Genomic DNA, 19,769 nt, shown 5'->3' with positions numbered 1-19,769 from the left:
CTACAACAGAAAGCATTTTTACAGAAGTGTTTCTTACAGACAATGAGTAGTTTTTAATCTTCTTTGTGTTCAAATTCAGAATGCTTTATTACTCTGAAAAATCATTTTAAAGGACGTGTTATTAAAATATCGAACATATTTCATCTTTTAACTTCCACATGCAGTCTATTTTTTTTTATTTTTATTTACTGAATGAGTAAAACTGAACATTGTACTGTATGGTCCAAATCTGGATTCTTTAAAAGAAATTTCTACAACATGACATACATGAAAAGATAAAAACTGAAAGTACAGGATAATGGAAACAGACTTAAGAGACATATAAAAGGGAGGAAACTATTCAACAGTGTACGTTGCAGTCCCATATAAGCAACATCCATACTCAGAATCAACATGTGTATTTTAGTTACTCCTAAGAATTAGGCAGGCTAATGATAAGGTTTTACAATTTAAACTTTATATCATATACTTAAATAATTCACAAAGTAGAGAAAAGAAAATGAGGATACAAACTAAACTTGAGAGCAGTGAATGATACTTTGTAAATATGCCAGCCATTCATTTTTTAAAAATAATTACTGTGGGGCTACTTTGAGATAAAATGTATTTCCTTCTGAGGACCTCTGCATATTGATAATTAATGATCCATGGAACACAAAGTCACTTAGTCAAAGACAATAAAAATAACCAGAGTACCACACTGAATGTGATATATATTTATTTTCTAAGGAACTGACCTCTTAACACTTCAAAGCTCTTCAATGATCTCTAAGGAGAGCCTGCCTCCAGCGCACCACACGCACTATCCCTAACATTCCATTCATCCTGCCTATCTTCAGGAGTTTCAGAGGCAAGAAGGCAGGTGCTACTTGAAGAATCCACACTTTGAATTTGTAAACCAGCTACCCTTAGACCGCTAGCAATCATCATCAGGTGAATCTATTTTATTTTCCATTTCTGGATGTGGTAAAAAATATTTTTAAAAAATCAGCCTGTTTTAAAAGCTACTCAGAAGAGACCATCAGCAAGTTCATGACAAGCAGAGAGGCAGCACAAAAATTTCTTCTTCAGCTGCAGACCACAGAGCTCAAATTCCTCTGCCGCACCGCTTTTCTATGACAGCAGGGAAGATACAGAAGTACACATGCACATGGAGGTTCCCTCCTCCAAAAAGGAGAGAAATCTGAAAGGCAAATCTGTATCATGTGTTATTACAGAATGGGAGAACCACTCAGGGAGGATCAGTTTAAAACAGTCGCCACGTCATTATCTCGTTAGCCTGGCTAGAATTTTATGCAAACCTGTTCTGGTGTAGAGATGACCTTGGGACTTTCAGATTCCCCGAGTTTAACTCGGGCAACACTTCTGAACACCAGGGTGGGGTACTCCGGCAGCCCTGCTCAAAGCCCCAGGAGTTGCGGCGTGGCGGGGAATGATAAGCAGCCAGCCAGGAGAGGAGAGCAAGGAGCTAAAGGTTGATCTGCAGCAACTGGAACATCCGCATGTAACTTTCTGGCCCTGGCACATTCAGGTCATTCTTTTTACTTTTGTTCAACAGATTCACACAGCCCACTACAAACATGAGTGTTCATACATAAAATGCCCTGAAGAGCCAGAATCCCTTCCCCTTCACTATTCTACATGAAACTCCCCAGAACCACAAAAAATGCTTGGTTTAGGGGCTTCTTGTCAGTTAACCGCCTATGAAGACTGCGAAAGCAAAAACCTTAGAACTACTTGGTAACCCCGCAAAGTTACAGGTTTTTGCAGAGAGACAAAAAGATAGTAAGTCAGACATGAATTAGTTTTAAGAACTTAGGTTTGCTGCTACCTGGAGTCACTAGAGAAACAAAGCAGCCTTTGGGCACCTAAAACTAGTCAGACCTGCTGTAGCAGTTGCACAGTGGCTCCAGACCTGCCCTCCACTCTCCTCCCTCCAGCCCCCACCCCACGCACCCGCAGAGCTCACTCCACTCAGGGCGGGGCTGGGCCGGGCACACTCACCCCTCGTTCGGCCGTCTCTGCTCAGAGGCAGGGCCAGCGCTGCACACGCAGCGTGCAAGTGTAAGGGGAGGCCAGACAGGCGAGCAGATGCCGATTCCATTCGGAACTGAGAGCAGCCCTGGGTACAGAATACGGCTTATGTGATCCTGGGCTTCTAAACTACATAAATCAAATTGTGATGTTTATGTCAGTGAATCCTGGCAGGTATTTCCAATTAAGTTCAGATGAGGGACAGGAGACAGATGAGCCTTTCCAGCTTTTGGAGCTCTCAGACCACAATGAGAGCAGAATTTTCAAAAGGGAGTTTGCATTGTCTATATGAAGTGCTTCGTTTAAATGATAAGCGTTTGTTTTGTCCTGTTAAAAGTCATATGTTTTTCAAAGATAATGTGATGTTTTTATTTTGAAATTTTTATTTGTGTTTCAGTGAAAATTTTTAGACAGTTAAGCATGTTTTGTTTGTCTCATGATCTTCAAGAAAAAAAAAAAAAAACCCACAAGGCATCTATTTATTACCCAGAATAGGAATGTCGTCTTATTGGCCTGACATATGCCATTCACAGATTCATACAAAGAATGAACTGCGACACAGTGCTCATGGAGAAAGACACTGCTCCACACAATGAGTGATGGGCGCTCCAGGGGACAGTTCTGTTCACAGGGTTTCCCAGCATCTGCACAGAGGGCAGAAGTTTGCTTTTCATACCAATTGCACTGGCCACTGAAGACAATTTTTTTTTTTTAAAGACACGCCAACTTTGGTTAGTAGCTGTTTCCTTCGAGAATATTAAAACTAAATTAAATATCCACATACTTTTTAAGCAGAAGTCCTAGCTTATGGGTTTCCATCATTTGTTTTAAGTAATGGTATCAACAGTAGGTAAAAAATTATTGTTTATGCATATGCAAGTGGCCGCAGAATTCTGTATGTTCTGTTGGTCAGTATTAATTAATGGAAAGACCTTACGAAGGTGGGCGTTACCCTTCCTGTAAGGCCACTTTTCACTGAAAGCCGAAGCTTGCCCTCTGGTGCCTTTAGCATATACGTGATCTTTGGATTCAGTAATCAAAGAGACCTCTCTCTTTCTCTTTCTGTCCTTGGCCAAGAAACTACTGCAACTAGAGCCATCTCCTACAGGATATGCCATAACAATAAATATGAAATTTCTGTAGCAACAAAGTTTTAAAACAATTCTACAAGTGAATTAAAGTTCACACTCCTAAATACCATATTTATCTCCACATGTTTTTAATCTACATATAATATTGACGGTGATCTTGATTTTTCTGATATAAATGAAATATAAAATAAAGCTCCATGCTTTTATTAGTGTTCTTTAACAAGAAATCACAGCAAAAAAACCAATTCAAAAAGTTTCTGTTGTAGCTTTTACCCTTCTGAGTTAAAGTGTAAAATCCTTTGACAGAGGGTAGCCTTGTAGTATAATGTGATACTGATAATTTGTAGTATGCTACTTTGACAAAAAAAAAAAAACACACAACTTTATGCGTCTGTCTGTATTTTTGACGTCCCCCATACCTTTTTTATGTTTTGTTTATGTGTCTTTCTAGAGTACTGTCATACTTTTATTCGGCTACTGGAGCGTTATTTAAAATAGTGGATGCCAAAAGTATCAGTTGTTACATAAATCTGAATGACTTTTAAAATAGCAAAATTTTGGGGTGCCTCGGTGGCTCAGTCATTGGACTTCTGCCTTTGGCTCAGGTCATGATCACAGGGTCCCGGGATGGAGCCCCAAATCCGGCTCCCTGCTCCACAGGAAGCCTGCTTCTCCCTCTCCCACTTCCCCTGCTTGTGTTCCCTCTCTCGCTGTCTTGCTCTCTGTCAAATAAATAAATAAAATCTTTTACAAAAATATAATAAAATAGCAAAATTTTCACTTTTTTCTATGCTCATTATTAATAATTCAGTACGTGGCAACTGGGTAAAATTTATATTTCAGTTTCTCACTAAAAAAGCTTCCAAGGGGGACAATTCAGGAAACAGGAGCCTAAAGAATTTCAAAATCTGAATTAATATCCTTCTCTTAATTCTTAAAAGGAAACAAGACTGAGCAGCTGTTACCTAAGAAGCTGTAACACTTGCCTGAAAATAACACTGTTCCTTAGGACACCTCTTGTTGTACACTTGGTTGGTATTATAAAATGTGAGTCCTCTCTCCTACCTGTTGTAATAAAGCAAGGAACAGACTGTCAAAAAAAAAAAATGGCTGTCAAATCCATTTCATCGAATCTCTCACTTGACAGCAACGTGGTTATGTACATTTTAATTAGGAGGAGTTGGGAGTAAGTAAAAATTATTTTCAGGGCTTCCAAACTTGATGAACAACATAAACAACTTTACATTAACATATAATTCCTCTAAGTAAATCAATGAGGCTAAAGGAAAACTTTCTAACACACATCTCTCCTTTTTCTACAAAGAAACTGATAAAATTAACAGGAAAGTAGAGATCCATGAACAAGCTATTCTTGCTCAGGCCAGAAGCTGGGTCTTCTGATGGGTATTTTCACCCTCACAGCACACCCTCGCTTGCTCAAATCAGAACAGACTGCTATAAAAAGTGGGAGCAATGGGAGGAGCTCCTAGAGTGAGGCATGCCTTCTGGTTAGCTGAGCAACTACCTCCCTTCACCCCCTTCAGCAAAACAATGAAGAGGCTCTCAGGTGGACTGTCCTCCAGGGGTTGAGTGGAGCCAAGAGCCCACTTCAATCTTGTCAGAGACTAGTCCCTAATTATAAAATGCTACTTTGAACACTTAAGGCCTCAGGGCTCCTATTGGCTGCTACAACTTCTAGGTTCTTTACACACATTATGGACATTTCTTAACATATCTTGGGAAATCAAAAAGCATATTTCAAGAACAAAGCTTGAAAACATTTACTGTCTTCCCTAAGACTAACTGGGGCTGCCCAATTCAATTCAAATAAAAACTGCTATAGTCTGAGGCTCTCACCCTGCTGATGGCCCCTCCCCATTCAGTGTCTCTAAAAACTTACTTTCCACCACCCAAAACATCCCAAAACTACCCAGTTTGAAAGCAGAAAGTTATTCTAAGACAAACTGTACCTAATCTTTTTGTGAAATTTAAGACAACCCAAAACACTACTCCCACCTCAATCTATTACCACAACTTCTGCTAAAGGTAAGCTAACTGATGGCCAAGAATAAAAATAAGAACTTACGTTTTTCTCTAGATGCAATGGCCCTCTGGCACCCTCTGTCTTAATGGTACAAAGTCCAGGGCCAGGGACAGCTGGCTCCCCTTAGCCCCCTCCCGTTCAGTCATAGGCGGTTACCACCAAGATGACTTGTAGATTTCTAACTTAAAAGCCAGTGAGACGTTAAGTTTAATACACACATATATTCAAAATCAATTCACTTGTCACGGGCGAAAGGAGGGTAGAGAGGGATGTTTTCAAGCTAAAAACACAGAGAAACTCACAGAAACACACTATAGCAAGTTGGATGCAGACCTGGTCACGGAACCCAAAGTGAAGCAGCCTTCACTCCAGCAATCCGAGCCTTAAAAAAAAAAAAAAAGTCTCGTACGTTCACAACAACACAACGGCCACAACACGCACACACATCCCAGCTGTAAAAGCGACAGCTCCCAGCTCCCTCCGCCCCATTGCTGGGCTCCGGTTAGCTCTCGACCCCCTCCTGACCCAGGTCCGTGACTGCCCGTCCCCTGCCCTTCCCCCAGCAGATCTGCCCGCGTACACTGGGGGGTCCCCGGCCCTCGCCCCGGGGTTCTAAGGGTGAGAGGCCGGGAAGCAGTGGGAGGGAGCGCTCCTCTGGGTACCTGCACCAGGCCAGGTCCCTCTAGCCGAGGCGCCCGCGACCCTCGCGGCCGCCCGGGCCCCTCCTCCGCCCTCCGAGCTCTCCCGGCCCTGGCCGGGTCCCAACGCCGCCCCCCCCCCAACCCATCCACCCAAAGAGAGCCCGGCGCATCCGAGGATCTCCTCCAGCCTGGCGCCGGGAGAACTTACCACATGCAGCTCCACCTGGGAACTAACGCATCAGGAGGGGTTTCTGCCCACTCCTCAAGCTACTCCCTCTCCATGCGGAGTCCCCGCTCCGGGGGCCCGAGGGTGGCGCCGGGGAGCGGGCAGGAGGCGAGACCGAAGCTAAGACTCCGCAGTCCTCTGCCGGCGCGCTCGGAGCATTATACAATGGTGGAGGCGGCGGCGGCGGCGGCGGCGGCAGGCAGGCAGCGGAGGAGGAAGCGGGAGGCGGGCGGAGGGGGCGCCCTGACCGAGCGAGCAGCAGCTCGTGCTCCAGCACTCTCTGTGCAGGAGTGACGTGCGGCCAGCGAGCCTCCAGCGAGCTCCGGGCCCCGGGCTCAGCAGGCCCCGCCCCGCCCCCGGCCCCGCCCCCTCCCCCGGCGGTCCCGGGAGGCGCGATAAATGCCGAGCCGGGCCCCGGCCGCCGCAGGAGCAGGAAGGGGCAGGCAGAGCACGGGAGACGTCGGGTGGCAGCGCCGCCCACGGCTCCCTCTCCGGCCGGCGCGCCCTTTATTTTCTCTTAGGGAAAGGCTTAAGGAGATGGCGAGAGGAAAAGAGACACTCGGGCCAGGGGACCACAACTAACCACCAAAAATCCCCTCACACTCCAGAAAATACTCATGCAAATGACCGAGCGGCTAGTGACAAAGGCGGTGGCGAGTGCAGCGCGCGCACAGCCCGCTGAGTCGCGCGACCGCAAATATGACAAGCATCTAAGCTATTCGGCAACTTGGGGCCGGTCAGTAGGGCGGGCAGGGTCCCGCGGGGGAGGAGGGGATAGGAGGCGAGGGGCAAAAATTCGACCCCGAGGCACAGCGTCCACGCTCCCTGCGCGGCTTTCGAGACAGGCGTCCCTGGAGAGCGGGGGGGGGGGGGGGTAGCAGCGTCCGCAGCTGGGACACTCCCAGACGCCCCCGTCTCCGAACGCACCAGCGGCCTGCAGAGATGTCCGAACGGCAGAACGAGGGCTCCAGCTGGAGCCGGGGTCAGAAAATGCCCCTTGCGCGCGGCGGCCTCGGCCCAACACTCGAAATGGGTCACCAAGTCAACAGTACTTTCGGAGTAGGACGGAGCCGAGTTGCATTCTTCGTGGCCGGCCGCCCGCGCTGGCAGAGCCCACGCAGGTAGGGAAGCCCAGGCTTGGAGACGCAGCGCGGTCAGAGGCCCGGTCCTCTGCCCGGAAGCTTCATGTGGATAACCTTTTCCCCCTCCTTAGGAGGGCATCGGCTTTGGAACTACTTACATGTGGCAGGGAAATGTATACTATTTGAGAGAGGTGTGTATGCCTGAGCGGTGCGAATTTAAAACACAAGGAAGAAGACAGCTCTCCTGGAAAATTGATTATTTTCGAAAATTATATGCGCGTTCAGTATAAAGCTGTTACAAAAAGTAATTCAGGCACCTTAAAATTTTGGCTGTCACCCCAATCAATATCTCAGATATCTGGCGTTTAATGGTTCATTGTACTAGTTATATTTAAGGATAATAAAGCTTTAAGACCTAACATAAAGGTGATTATAAGTCTTTAACATCAAGACAAGTGTGGACCTATTCAACTCTTCTGTAATGATTTGTTATCAATCAAATTGATGATCTTATTGAAATTAAACCTGGGCTAAAATGTTGGTAGAGAAGACCGTGTTTCTCATTTTATTTTGAAGGAGAACAAAAAAGGTTTTTACTTGACCCTCAATATAATTAAAATCTTACAGATTTTTCTTTAAGTATAACCGATGCCAAAAGCTAGTTATTTGTGGATATCTCTGGAAAGTTTCATTACAGTGGTGCTCCAAATTACACATCATGGAAGTAATGCTCAGGGCCCTCTGCAGGTCCTGCTCAGTCTGTGCTGGGTGGCAGAGCATTCAAAGATTTTGCTGCGAAGCCAAGATATTTTTTATTTCCAGAGTTCTGTCTTTTAGAGACAACACTAACTACTAACAGTTTCCTAACCACCCACTCACTTATACTTTCAGCGCTCACTTTAAGGAAAAGCCATTGAAATAGAAGGTGCAATAATCTCTTCCTGTGATATCTTTGTAGCAGAGGCCAGAGGCTCTGTTGAATTTAAAATGAATTTAAACTGTTACTCATGAATTGAAGTTAGCAGTGAGTTAGACTTACAGAATTTTTGTGGAACTTGGATATTTTCTAGCAAATGGATTACCAAATGCAGTGTTCCTGTACAAAAGAACCAAAATCAAAGTGACAAGTTTTGTGTCTCCAGAGTGGACCTGAGATTCTGCTACAGCACGTTATTCAGGAAAGGTCGGACTTCTTAGGAGAGCAACCTGAGTTTTCGAGTGAAGAGGTTTTCACCTTTCCACACTTTTGAAGGTAGTAACCTCTTAACAGTGTACACAGTATATACGAGTCCCACTTGCCCCACTTTTAGATTCTGGTATCTTCCATCAAAGCTTGAAGTGGCAGCTTCAACAGCTGCTAATGTGGTCCCACACAAGGTGGTTAACCACCCCTCCCCCCAGGCTGAGCCCCCACAAGCCAGCCCAGCAATCCCCGCCTGGCCCTGGGAACCCAACTCCACAAAGATAAGGAAAAGCCCTCCCTGAGCTTTTGAAGTCAACTCCCTTCAGTATGCAATGGCATGATTTTTTTTTTTAAATCATTGCTTATTCTTAGCAAATGAACAAGAAACGTTTCGTGAAAATATAAGTGTGGTTTTCACTCTCACTCTCTGGGACATTTAAAAGCCCATTTAAAATAATCCTACCCTCAGGATTTAGAGTTTAGAGTTTCTCCTTCTCACTTTCAAATATAAGAAATTAGGCCAGGCATCCACATTTAACTATCGGGAACATATCTGTTTGGGGAGAAAACAAACATGGCTTTTGTAAGAATAGAACGGTGATGGTAATTTGCAAAAATACTCATTAGTTTAGTTTCAGAGAGGTACTTCTCAACATTGCTTTGTATTCTGGGTACTAGTTTGCACTTCACTGCTTCTCTTTGAAAGTTTCTGGGCCTTCACATCTTGCAAACTACTAGAGGACTTCACTAACTGAAGGCTACTTTTAGCACTTAATTAGCATGCACCCAAGAAATGACACCAGGACAAGCTGGCTATATAAACTGAGAAACAAAGACTTTAAAATAGTTTTACACTTCACTTTTTCTCCTTTACCATATTTTACCTCTCAGGCTCCACTTGAAATACTAGTAGTAATCATCCACCTCTGTACCTTAGAAATATTGATCTTACGGCAAAAAAATAAAATCAGATAAATATTTCAGTTCTTGAGACGCATTGTATGCAGCCAGCTGGACTCAATCATCTTTTCATGGAAAATACAGACATCCTTATTGAACTTGGACTTCCCACTCACTGATAACGTAAAACCATTAACTTCAAAATAAAGTTCTGGAAGGCACATCACCTAACTGATTACCAAGGAGTTGATACTGGACACGGTGATTTGGACATCTCAACTCTCTCTCTCGAAGATGGCACAGACAGGTTCAGTATCTGCAACCACTAGGAATTGAAAACTTCGTTGCAGCAGTGGAGAATGTTAACACATCTCCTTCTGCAGACTCCTCTCTGGCTCTTCCTCCACCTACTTTTTTCAGGTAATATTTTCCCTCTTTCTCCCTGAGGTCACGGTTCACACAAGCAGAACTTCAACTCCAGGCAGGGAAGGGCTGCTTTTGCACAGCTTCCCTAATTATTACTGGCTTGCTTTGCACTGGCAGCCCCTTATGTTCTGAGAGAGGGCTAGTCTGTTAGAGATACACCTTCATCTCTTTAAAAATCTGACAATATTTAAATCCGAATTTGGGACAAAATCTTTGTGATAATATTTGAAGAAAATGCTTTTCAAGCCATTTTTCCCCCTAACATTGTTGATTAGTTCCTTCTAACCATGACTAGAAAAGATAGCTTCTGTTGGGCATTAGTGTCCTTCCCATTCCAATTGCCACTATTTTCCATTAAAATCTTCAGATAAACTGTGAGGTCCAATTTGGAGCAGCCCTTCTTAGAGCCTCCAGCTTTTGCTCTCACCCTTTTCCCAGCTGGAAAGTGGAGGCCTTTCCTGGTAACAACTCCAGTGGTCCCTTCCTTCTGGATGCTGTTCCACTAAAGACTGGTGGTGGCTTCTCGCAAGCATCTCTGCTTGTCCCCAGTTCCCCTCACAGGACTACCCTCTCAGGGGCCTCTGCATGTCGACTCTGTACTGCTTGTGTATAAGCCATCCTCCCTTCTTGAGGAGTTCACACTCTTCTCAAGATACTTGGAACTACTAGCATCCACAGAAAACACCAATACATGTTAGAAATCGCATGGCCTCCACGCCTCCCTTGTCCTTGGGAAACAGCCTGCTGAGGGGATGAGTCCTGGAGTAGGAGTAGGAAGATCTTGTACAAATAAATCACTTAACTATGATTAATCGTTGACTTTTTAGTTTCTTAATCCACTATGTCACAGATTTAGGGTCAGCACTGGTTCTGGGGAAAAGAGCACAGGTCGTTTGGTCAGGAGATTTCGGGTCTAGGTCCTCAGCCACAGCCAGCAGGGAGGCTGAATCAGACCCTTGGCATCAGGGGGCCTGCTTTCACATCCTTCAAAAGGAGGTGCTCAGGCTCAAAGATGTCTGTAGCCCCTCCCAGAGCTAGGAGTCTATAAAAAAGTGATTACAATGTAGACTATCCCCATGGGGGAGTTTTAGGCTCAAATGAGATAATCTGCTCAAACTGGAAGAATGTAAAACCAACTTCACATTCACACATTTCTAAAAGAAAAGAGAAGTACAAATAACGATAATAATATACTCTATTCAATAGGATATGTTCTTGGAATTGTTTTCGTATCTAGAAGACAGATTTGAGCACTCTGCCCGTATTCTCCTGGATCTGTTATCCATTATGGTTCAAGTCACCTATCTGGGAAATCTGTAGCTCACACCATCCCTCCTCCAATGTTTGGATAGAAGCAGGATGGTTTAGAAAGCATTTTCATGTGGATTTACATGTTCACTCTTCGTAGCACCTTCCCTGTGCCACAGGAAGGACAGGTACTCCTTCTCACATCTTACAGAGGAGGGAACAGAGGCTCGGAGGTGGACCGGCCAACTGAACTCCTTTACCAAGCCGACTCCCAGGGACAGAGAAGGTCTGGAGGCTGTGAGATTTCTAACATTCCCGGAAATTGTTTGTGGAAGCCAGGAAAGACCAAGCGGAGGGTCTTGAGAAGAGTATGAACTCCTCAAGCAGGGAGGATGGTTTATAGGCAGGAAGTACAAAGCTGACATGCAGAGGCCACGAAGAGGGTAGTGCTGTGCCAGGATCTGGGCACCATTTTGCTTTGACCTTACACTAGGGTCGTGAAATAACAATTCTACTTCTTACATAAAGAACTCCAAACCTGCCTGTCCATGGCTTTGTTAGCATCCTATTTTAGCCCACAGAATTAATAACCCATAAACCCCACAATGAAAAAGAAATGAAACTCATCACACCCTTCAGACCCCTCACTCATATCCAATATGGTTCATAAAACTGGCATTCTTGTTTATCACTTTATCTCTAGCTTCTAGAACAGTACCTGACACAGTAGGTATTTGTAAGTTTTCACTGAATGAATAATTTAAAGAATTTATTTATTTATTTATTTATTTATTTATTTATTTATACCAGTTTCATAAACTCAAGGGGTTAATCTTTCCTGCTAATGTTTTCCTCTCGCTACCTTTTCACTAAGCTGTGCGTGTGTGTGTGTGTGTGTGTGTATACATATAAATAACCATATACATGTATTTTTTTTAAAGATTTTATTTATTTGACAGAGAGAGACACAGCGAGAGAGGGAACACAAGCAGGGGGAGTGGTAGAGGGAGAAGCAGGCTCTCGGTTGTGCAGGGAGCCCGACTCGGGACTCAATCCCAGGACCCTGGGATCATGATCTGAGCCCAAGGCAGACGCTTAACGACTGAGCCACCCGGGCGCCCCCTCTTCTTACTTTAAGAATTAAAAGTCTTGGTCAAATGATATTTAAAACCACAGCAGCATTTGATAATTATGGAGGGGGGGCGGTGAAGACTCGCCTATCCATATTTTCAAGTGATTACCTGAATGGTTCAAATGACCACTTATTACTGGCACCTTCATGCCCTCATGGTCATGGAATATAAAAATATGCCAATAATCAAATATTTTATGAGTATCATCATCCAATATTAACTCCCAGGAAAACTTGGCAAAATGATGACAGGAAAAATAATTTTTTTTGAAAGTATTACTCTAATGGCAGCTCTCTTTTATGTTTCAAAATCAAGCATTTATATGACTGGCTAGACTAAATTCTATTTTCTGCTATACATAGTCTCATATCTCTTGTTGAAACTAGGACTGTGTACCTTTAAATCACCTATGAGTAAAGAAGTCATTTAAGAGAACTATGGTAATTTGGGAAATGTAAGTAATATATTTAAGCCATTTTTGAAGTCCCAGCTGTAAAAATTCTACTTTGAGAAGTTAAAAAAAAAAAAAAAAAAAGCAAAGCTTTAATGTGTATAGATGCCCAGGAAATGCTTCTAAGTTCAGACTATAAGGTATCATTAGAAAATAAACATGTGGCCAGAAAACCCAGTTAAAATGTAAACATAGTATACAACTAAAAAGGAATCAGCTTGTTTGCTACTTGGAATTTTTATTGGGTTTTCTGGAAGATAGGTAACACTTAGGTAAAATTGTGTAGACTTTTCTTTCAGTCACCGATGTAGAGCTTTTTGTTTTAAAGACTTGTTGCCAGAATAAGTAAGAATAAACATTTTTTCAAAATCATCCAACTGTCCAATCATACTGGTCCCTTGCTTTAAATTGAAAAAAGGTTAAATTTTTAAGTTATAAGTTCTTAATATTTAAAATTTCAGAAATGCACAGAGTGAGTTCAAGTAGGAAGTACTAAAGCAAGCATCCCAGATAAACACTAACACATTAGATACACTTGTGTGGCCAGTCAATTGTTTTTCTAAACATGCTTTAAATATTGAATGAAAAATTTAATCTTGCTAAGTAACACTTGTTTCAAAACTGTTTTCTTAGAGAAGTCTTGTGTGAGCTATATGAAACTCCTTAAATGGGCAATTATCAGAGAAACTGGGTTTTAAGGAGAAAATAATAATGTGAATGAGCCATATGCAACTTCCCTTTTTAAAAACAGAAGTTGAACCTGTGACACCAAATTTAGAAAGGAGAGTGCAAGAATATCATCTCTATCATAGACGCCCACCGCTGGGCTGTTCTGTTACAAATCAATGCACATGCTATGAATTTGAGTTTGCTCACACAATACATAATGGTTAATCATTCCTAAAGATGATTCTTTTAAGAAAACATAAATGTGAAAGAGTCATATCATAGAAAAAAACTCACCTAAAAAGGGCCAGGTTCCCTGACTTTGACCACAGTGATTCATTTGGGGCTCATTACACAGAGCAGCAAGTCCACACTGGGAATGCAGATAACTAGATTTTGTGGGAACAATATAGGTAATTTCAACAGCATTTATACTTCCTTTTAATGTTATTTAAGAAATTAAGGCCCAAATTACAAAAAGGTTGACAAAAATTGTAATGAATCAGACGTTCATTTTCAATCCACTCTCCTTTGTTACCACTTTGGAACTATTAGACATCATACTTTTAGTTTTAGTGATAATAACAGCGGTAAAGATAAAGACTCCAGAATTACTATTTTCACATTTGGCCAAAAATCAAAAGTGAAAAAATAGAAACCTTTCCAAAAGTTCATCAGATGAAAAGAAGAGAATTAATGGAGAACTATACCATTTATGGACAAGAATACTTAATATTTTATAAATATCACTTCTCAGGGCGCCTGTGTGGCTTAGTCGGTTAAGTGTCAGCCTTCGGCTCAGGTCGTGATCTCAAAGTCCTGGGATAGAGCCCCTCATCAGTCTGCTTCTCCCTCTCCCCCCCGCCCCTCCCCCCACTCGCGCTCACTCTCGCTCTAATAAATCAATAAAATAATCTTAAAAAATAAATATCACTTCTCTCACGCCTCAACTCATCAATAAATTGAATACAATTCCAATTTAAATCCCAATTTTTTTTTCATGGAACAGAAATCATCTGGAATAGCAAAAGGTGAAAAATAGCTGTAATAAGTGTAAAGGACAAAATGGGGGATGTGTCCTGTCAGATATCAAGACTTATTATAAATTTCTAGTAATTAAAAGAGAATGTTCATCACAGGGATAAATAAATCAACAGAACAGAACTGACTGTACAGAAAGAGAACCACACATAGATGGAAGTGTAAAATACGACAGAGGTGGTATTACAGATCAGTGGGAAAGAACAGATTATTCAATAAATGGCTAAGGGTCACCTGGTTAGCTTCATGAAAAATAAAATAAAATTAAGTACCTAGTATTTCTCCAAAAAATACATTTCAGGTGGACTAAATCTAAATATCTAAAACACAATTTTAAATTAAAACTTTTAAGGAGAGAATACAGAAGAATGTGTTTATGGCTTCAGGAGAGGGAATGTGAAAGTACTGTTTTATTCCTAAGATTCACTCTCTACTTACCTCTGCTTTGCTTTGTGCCTTGAAATGTTGACCCCCTAGGAACTAAGTTCTTTTGCCAACTAGTTGCCAGCTGGATTCAGTGAAAGCAATGCACCAGAAGGAGACCAGTGGGTCAGAGGGGGAAGAGGGTGGGGGATTTCTTTCCTGATCCTTCCTGCTTTGAGCCCCTGTCAAGGCAGTATCCATCCCTCCACACCCACAGCTTCTGGGTGGCCCCTTCTCCAGGGTGTCAACTGTCAGGAATTCTAGCAAGACCATTTTCTCCCCTTTCCCCTTTAGACCTAAGGATAGGAACAGCTTCCTACTGTTGTTGGTCTTCCATGCCTCAACTTTTGTCACATCTCTGTAAAAAGTCCCTTTATTAAAGTCTCATGAGTTGTATCATTTGAATGGAATTCTGCTTCCTGCCGAGACTTTGACTATTCAGAAACAAGACACCCAATGCAGAAACCATAAAGAAAAAGATGGATAATTTGATTACATTAAAATTAAACATCTATTAAACAAAATAAAGGCAAGCTAAAGACTATGGAATAATATATGTGATTCATATAATCAACACAAGATTAGTATTCAGAATAAATTTTTAAAAAGTCCTATAAACTCAGGGGCGCCTGGGTGGCTCAGTCGGTTAAGCATCTGCCTTCGGCTCAGGTCATGATCCCAGGGTCCTGGGATCGAGCCCCACATCGGGCTCCCTGCTCAGCGGGGAGCCTGCTTCTCCCTCTGCCTCTGCCTGCCTGCCTGCCTACTTGTGCTCTCTCTCTCTCTCTCTGTCAAATAAATAAATAAAATCTTAAAATAAATAAATAAATAAATAAAAAGTCCTATAAACTCAATAGAAAAATGGGTTAAATAGGAAACTTAAATGTCCAATAAATATATGAAAAGACACTCAACCTCATCAGTAATAAGAAAAATGCAAATTATAAAAAGATAGTTCACAGCAATCAGATTGACCATTCTGGAGATAATCTGGCATTATCTGGTAACATGGGAGATGCATACATGCTACCCACAGACAAGCAGTCTTCCTTACTGGGGTTCCATGAAAAAATAAACCCTACAGAAAATGATTCAAGTGACTATTTCCTCAATTCTCCCATGGATGGTATAAAGTTAAAAACCAGTAGTGTGCTGGTCAATGGTCAACAACTGGCTAGGTAGATGGGGAAAGAAGCCTTTATTTGCACCATCTGCTGATTTTTGTGGTGTAAATACCCCCAGCATGGCTGATTTCAAGTCTCCCAAATGAACTCAAGAATTAGAAAGAGATCCACACAATCGCTCTCAGGAGCAGGTATCAGTCTCTAGCTCCAGCCCCACACTGGAACCATTCTAGACCTATAGGACCGATGTCTTAGGGTACCGGGGCTTAATTCTCTGGAGGAATTCTGGATGAGAAGAGCTAAATCTAGAATCTAGAGAAACTCTTGCTTTTATCCCCCATGGAGACATAGAATGTTTGTAGCAGCTTTGCTTGTAATAGCTAAACATGGGAAACAATCTTAATGTTCATCAAGATGAGAATAAATTAATACACTTGAAAACTATAGTGGTTAAGAAGTACTAAAGGTACCATATAACCACATGGTTAAATCTTAAAAACACAAATGTTGAGTAAAACAAAACAAGCTGTTAAATATGTACAGTATAATATCATTATATAAAATCTTTTAAAACATGCAAAATACTGCTATACATTGTTTACAAATACACAGCTATGCAATTATAAAATAAAAACATTAGAGATAAAAAATATTTAGGAAAATGGTTACCGCTGGTAAACAGAGGAAGGTAAGGAATCAGGGAGAGACATGGGTAGCTTCTCTTTTATCCATAATGTTTAATTTCTTTTTTAAAAACATGAAAAGCAAGTATGTTGGAATAAATACTTTGAATTTATTGATTTAGATTTCATCAGGTTAAAAAAATACACCTTCTTTTCTTCCTTATGGTTCCCATGAAGTAGAACTTCCTAAGATTTTTCCTACAATTTCCAATATTTATTAATAATAAAGCACTGGACAGTATTCATATTTGATGTATTTATTTATCCCCATCATTTCAGTAATAACTTATTCCTTTCATTCATTTTTGACATATTGTCCTTCTTTCTCTCTTAATAACAGATTGTAAAATCTAATGATAACACTGTAGTAACCTAAAGTTCTTAATAGGAAGCCCAGCTGATGTCAGGTATAAGAGAATAATTGGTGTAAAGCCCATGTTTGGGGTATATTTCTCACCTGCCAGACTAACTTCTATCATGCTAGAAAGGATAAAAGCTTCCTCACAAAATATGAAAGGCTTACTTCCTTAATATACCAAATAATGCATTTAGCACTAAAAAGTGAAATCGTGTGTTTGTGTGTGTGTGTGTGTGTGTTTTAAAACAACGGAAACACATTTACCCATGAAATAAATTTCTTTCACTTGGTGTTGAGGTGACCACTGGCTGCTACACCAAATGCATTTTGATTCTTTCTGATTTTGTGTCTCTTGATATAGGGATAGAAATAAAGCCCACATGCTCTCTCGACCTCTGGGAACATGATGTGTCTCAGTGCATGGGTAATGTGACTTTTTTTCAGAGATTGTCTTGAAATAAGCCTATGTTTTAAATACACACTTTTCTGCGTGCTAGCAGGCATTCTGAAGCTAGGTGGTTCTAAATAAAGAACTCTAGTCAACAACAGGAAATAACTCCCACAGAAAAAAGGGGCAGAATACAAACTCTCACCAACTCTTGTACACAGTTCACAACGGCCTTTTGTTCCATGCACATTAAGCCTGAAATCTTTACTTTTCAGAGCATGTCTGGGCCTTTGCAGAGCAATTAAACCTTTCTTTTCCTTTTGCTGATGTCCTTGCCTTCTGTTCTCCGAGGAAGTTAACCTTGCAACTAACTTCTTACTATGAGGTAGCAGATCAGAAAACGGAACAGTTTCTATTCTGAAGCTTAAAGTTTTTGTTTTTGTTTTTAATGGAGCTTCTCATGGAAATAAAAATCAACTCTAAGTTTAAAACTCATTTTTCCTTCTAAGACGTACGATGCCGTATAAACACACACGTATGTTTTAAATGAATATGTTCATCTGCAGTATATGTTTCTATGTTCCTATGGGCTGATATGATATATCGACAAGGACATATCGTATCAACTCGTAAGTCTAGATTGATGGGTTATTAACGCTTAGTGACATTTCAGCAAATCAGTGCAACTGAAAGATAAATTTATATTCTATTCAAAGGTTCCCATCTTGAGTCTTTTACGAAAAACTGGGAGAAAAATCTAGATCCCAAGCTAACCAAATAAAGAGACATCCGAACAATAGTTTTCAAAGTCAGAGTGACTCCTACTGGAATGGGTTGGTGGCATTCAACTGCAGGACAGCACAGGTACTCCTGACAAGCGGGCCAAGGAAAACAGCTTGAATATGACTACAAGCTGTTACTTCTTCCCTCTCCTCTACACTCAGTCTTGCCCTCTCTACTGGCCCCTTCCTGAAGTCAATAAATTATAGACTCAACACTCTCTATCTTCAATTTTAAAACAAGAAACAATCTTCCTGTGCTTCGGTGCTGCAGGAATGCTAGTACCTGCTCCAGTCTCTACCCTTCACAGCTTCAGTCCTTCCTCCAACCTCTGGCTTCTGCAGGCACCCCCTGTCAGCCACCCCTTGACCACCCCCACAAAAGAGCACCCGTGCCTTCTAAGCACCATGGCCAATGGACGCTTCCCAGGTCCTCATAGTACAGAGCCTCTCTGTAGCATTTGACATTACTGACCATCTCTAACCACCTCTTTCAGTGAGTCTGTTTAAACTATAGTCTGCTGGTTCTTATCTCTCTGGACACTTAGAGTTTCCTTTGCTGGCTCTTCTTCCTCTGACCCCATAAACCTATAGTTCTTGACTTTTTTTAAAAAATCACCTCCTCCGGTTGCAATGTGGGACCAGAGAGGGTTAATGAGGTGAATGGGGGATGGGGATGATTGGTTAGAATCCTCAGGAAAATTTGGAGACACGAGTATTTGGAAAAAATTTTGCCCGCTGATAATCACTACCTAAATGTTTGTATTCCCTATGGTTTTCTTTTTGCTCCTTCTTCTCTTTGCATCCCCAGGCAACCTCACCCACTCTCAGGGCATCTATATGCTAATGATTCACAAATCATTAACCACATTCCTGAGCTACATATCTGACCTTTATGTGGAGAGAGACCATATATCCCAGTTTGTCAGGGTCATTCCTAGTTTATGCTTGTCCCGGCATAATTATTAATAGCACCCTGCTTCAATCTCAAAACGGTCCTGGTTTGAACAATGGAAGTACATAATCAGCCTCTTTCTATCCCATTGCCTATTAAACATCTCCACTGGGTATCATGAAGGCACCTCCAACTCACAGCTCATCTAAAATTGTCCTAATCGTACCCTCCTTAAATCTGCACCTCCTCCTGAATGCTTAAGGATGGTCAAGGCACCGACAAGGTACCCCTGGTGTCTAGGTTAGAAATCTAAGATTCACAGTATCTTCCAACTCCTTTTCCCTTACATTTAACCAGATATACAGTCCTGTCAATTTCCTCTCTTAAATATTTTTCAAATATGCCCCCTCCTCTCCATTTTTCCCATCACTGCCCTAGTCAAGACCCTAATCATCTTTCATTTTGATTACTGCAACAATCCATCTCCCTACTTCCAGTCTTGAATAATCCCCTTCTCCATCTATACCACCTACTGGGTGACTGGTAGCATGCTACATACTAAAAATACAAAATGCACAAGAGATGCTCCCACCAAATTCACAGGGGGGAGTCTAACTCATCAATGCAATGCAATGGGTTATGTGGTGATAAGAGACATGCACAGGATGACAATGGACACTCAGGAGTGGCCACAGAGCCTGGCCAGTGTGAAAGACACGGTGATGGTTTTAGGGTAAATGGGGATTAGTCAAGGTCATTAAAGGTAGATGGAGCAGCAGAGACAGGGAGGTGAGAAACAGCATAGTATATGGGTCCAGATCCGAAGCGTAAATCGCAAGCAAGGAGTAGCAACATACAAGACTAAGGAGTTTGGCTGGACATGTCTAGGAAGACCTTGGATGCCACATGAAAGGGTCTGGACTTCATATTCTGAAGGCAGTGAGGGGTCATTA

The 19,769-nt window shown here is 41.9% G+C and overlaps 1 protein-coding gene across 6 annotated transcripts in view; it reads right to left on the bottom strand.

Moving 5' to 3' along the window:
• SERTAD2 (SERTA domain containing 2) overlaps positions 1–19,769 on the bottom strand; it is a 113,055-nt gene that overhangs the window by 15,811 nt on the left and 77,475 nt on the right. For 2 of the 6 annotated variants that reach the window (XM_025868582.2, XM_025868581.2), the window contains exon 1: positions 6,019–6,313. The exons of 3 other annotated variants lie outside the window; for them this stretch is intronic. The gene's annotated coding sequence lies outside the window, so the exon portion shown is untranslated. Of the gene's footprint in view, positions 1–5,471; positions 5,488–6,018; positions 6,314–19,769 lie in introns of those variants that run through there. One more of the 6 variants, XM_073897633.1, reaches the window with a different exon arrangement.

The sequence above is a fragment of the Callorhinus ursinus genome, unplaced genomic scaffold, assembly GCF_003265705.2.
Source record: "Callorhinus ursinus isolate GAN/ISIS: 27379988/994484 unplaced genomic scaffold, GSC_fseal_2.0 scaffold10, whole genome shotgun sequence".
Lineage (NCBI taxonomy): Eukaryota > Metazoa > Chordata > Mammalia > Carnivora > Otariidae > Callorhinus > Callorhinus ursinus.
This window is presented reverse-complemented; position numbering and strand designations above follow the sequence as displayed.